At 35.8% G+C, this 3,404-nt stretch overlaps 1 long non-coding RNA gene across 1 annotated transcript; it reads left to right on the top strand.

Moving 5' to 3' along the window:
- Positions 1–346: 346 nt before the first annotated feature.
- Positions 347–1,995, top strand: LOC126795303 (uncharacterized). The gene is made up of 2 exons (XR_007672259.1): positions 347–637; positions 1,551–1,995. It is a non-coding gene; the product is annotated as an uncharacterized LOC126795303 (long non-coding RNA).
- The last annotated feature ends 1,409 nt before the right edge of the window (positions 1,996–3,404 follow it).

Raw genomic sequence — 3,404 nt, 5'->3', positions numbered from 1 at the left:
TATTCTATATTAATGATGACATTTTACAGAATTTATTGTGAGACGTTCAAGTGTCGCATCATGTTCACTCTAATAATAGCCCAATATCTCTTAATTCACTACAACAAAACTACTACTTTTCATAGTAGTGGATAATAGTATTTATTTACTAAGTGCTATTAAAAGTTTGTCTTTATTATTTGATGGTGTTTGAAAAATTATAAACGATGTCAAAAGAGTGAGCGGAATTTCGCACGGGCATTGAAAAATTAAGCGGGATTTTTTTCAATATATAAGTGGCGCTAGAAAGGGTTATTTCTCTCCCTCAGCAAATACAAAAGAAAAGGGACAAAAAATTTATCTCACTGTCGCGCGCTCTCTCATCTCTCTGGGTAACTTCCTCTTATCTCTTCGTTTCTTTATCTCCTCTTTTGATTTATTTGAAACTCATATATTCTTATCTCCTCATCTCCACTAAGCTTAGAAATCTCTTCAATCTACACAAAGGGCTGGTTCAATTTTTGGAATGATATAAGGGTATTGGTTTAGTTTTTTGTTTTCTGGCTTTTCAGATCGAGGAGAGCTTTTGCAAAGGATTGGGTTTCACTTTAAAGCTAATGGGTTATGAATTTTCACCTCTATTGATTCTGGTGTTCATGTATGTTTATTTTTATTGGGTTTTGCAATTTGGTTATATGGGAAGCTAACTTTAATTCAATTAGCTTCCACCCTTCTCTAATTCCTCAATCCCTAACTTCTCTCGTCCTAATTACAAGGAAATAAGTCTATTAAATTGTTTCTTCCAATTCACAAGCCAACCCTACATTCTATATTGTCAAAATCCAGCTTCTAAATTCGCATCTAAGTTTCTAGCTTTTTCAATGTTATGAATGTTCTATTGGTTTTTTTAATGTTATATTCTACTTTGTTGGAATGGGCTCAAAATTTCAGTTACCTGCGTTGTTAGATTACTATTACTACTACTCAGAAGTCCTTTTATGCTACTTTTAATTATATGGTTGCTAACAATGAACTACAAAATCAATCCCTTACTTCTAATCGTTGGTTAACAATAGGGGACTTTTTAGCTATATTATTTGTTAGTACATGAAAAGTTAATTTTCTTTTAGATCACTAATTATATTTTGAATACACGGGAAGATTGATGGAAAGGCTACCAAGCAAAACCTTTAGTCTAGGATGATTGTGAGGGGAATACTGAAATTCAAATTATTGGTTGTGCTCATCAAAGTTTCTAGGCGGGTGTTTATCATTTTCTTATGATAATTCAGGAATATTTGTTCATGGTGAGGTTGAAGAGCCATACCTCAATTATGAATTAGTTTAGCTACAATTGTGGGTTCCTATTATATTGTATTGTATTTATATGATTATATGGATCGGGTAATGGCTAAAGGCTACAATTGTGGTTGTGAGTTGTCAGAAAAATTGAGTGAATATATGGCTAATGGTTAAAATTTTGGGTTCCTATTGGTTTTATTTTTAAGCTTAAATTTGTGGGAAGATTTGGACTCTTATCAATTGTTTGTTTAATTGCTTCATATCTACAGGGGTGAAGATTCTCAATTGATCAATAAAAGGTGTATATAGTGCTAAAATCGGATCAAGTATGCTCTCAATAAAATACAGCAGCCCTTTTGTATGTTAAATTTAACTTGATTTGTTTTTGTCATTGTCATTATCGTTGTTATTGAGTTTAGTTGCAGTAAATTTGCTAATGCATGCATTGTGGCACCTTGAATTTCTTTCTAGATTCATATGAAGTTCTGACTTTTATTTTTTCTTAGAATAAGTTTTTCTTACTCTTTATTTTGTGTGTTGTTCCGGGAGAATTATTATTCTACCTTTGTATGTGTCTTACCTTTATTAGGTTTCTTGTTAGAGATAGTTTCACATCTCTGTAATAGATTAGGACTCCGGATCCTACGAGATTGTAATTATGTGATGCCTATATATAGGCCTCATTATCAATCAATAAAGTGTTATGTTATGTTCTATTACGTTGTTATTATTTTTGTTTCGTTCCACCTCAAACACGTTATCATGCACTTTGTTCTAAAGTGTCTGAGCGACAAGGCCACCACTAGAAAAAATTCAACACTGGTCCTAAATCCTTTTCCTCCGGCAGTATCTTTTTCTTGGCTTCACCGAAAAATTACATCAGTTTCTGGCAAATAGTTGTCGGAACAAGAAAAAAAACCAAAAGATTGAAACTGATAAGGACACCCAGGAATTTGCTCTGGGCACCCCATCCTTCAAGAGTCCGACCCGCCGTCCAGCCAAGACTCGGCAACGCACCAACCCAGATTCATTGCACCGCCACGAAGTCGTCGATCTCGTCAAGCCATCCCGGCGCTCTAACGACCCTGCTAGCGCATCTCGTCAGACCAGATTGACGTAGATCCTCCCCGATCACCCTCCTATGCGCAGCCCCGACGAGACTCAGCGTCAGACCCGGTTCTGCAGATTTAGAACCCAACCCGGTTCTCTCGAGCCCGACCCGGCCAGAAGATATCAACCCAGCTCCCTCTGGGCCTCAAACTCTACCGAGCCCAATGAGCCTATTTGGCTTTTCAACTCTTTTCTCTCTCCTTATCTTTTTCCTATTTGTTTCTTTGATCATTTATTTGCACATTTTAGTTTTCTCGCTATATTTCACGTGCTTGCATAGGAAAAGTGATCACTCGTCGTACTATGGTGATGACATTCATGCCGAGATTGATGATACCTTTGTCATCTATATACGATTTTGATCGTACGCTCAAAAATATTTTTATGTAATCTGACGAAGATCAAAAAGAAATTCATCAAGCAGCTTTTCTTGCATGGAGATAAATTTGACGACTATCTCAAATTAATGGGTCTATTTGGCAGACCAACAAGTATCTTTTTCTTAAAGTTGCTGCTTTTGAACATATATATATATATATATAAATTATCGGGCGCTATTAGCCTTCTTCATTTCTCTTTTCCGGCATTTCTTATAACACCGATGAGACCAAAGAGGGATACGATTCTCCTCTTGGTTGACGTTTTTCGTGTGACGGTCTTGGGGGAGTCACGTTATTATTTAAAAAGAATAAATCGATTTCGTGTGGTTGCCTGAGTGCATCGCTGTTTTGGGTGCGATCATGAGAATCGCTGATATGCATCGATTATTTTGTGACCATATACATCACAAACCCTCTAATGCCAGTTACATACTTTAATAATTTAGAGTATTCGGAACCTATACAACCTTCGTTTCTTATGGACGTGTCACCATCGCGATTTTTATTTGAATGTTTGAGTTTGGTTAAACTCATGTCTATAAACAATAATTCCAAGGTCTACGTACTCATTTATCTAAGTTGAAATGTTTTACTGTGAAACAGCACTATTTGCTAACAAAAGATCCTAAAAAT

This window comes from Argentina anserina, chromosome 5 (genome assembly GCF_933775445.1).
Source record: "Argentina anserina chromosome 5, drPotAnse1.1, whole genome shotgun sequence".
In the NCBI taxonomy this organism is placed as follows: domain Eukaryota; kingdom Viridiplantae; phylum Streptophyta; class Magnoliopsida; order Rosales; family Rosaceae; genus Argentina; species Argentina anserina.
Note: the sequence above shows the minus strand (reverse complement) of the source record. Positions and strands in the feature narration are given on the sequence as shown.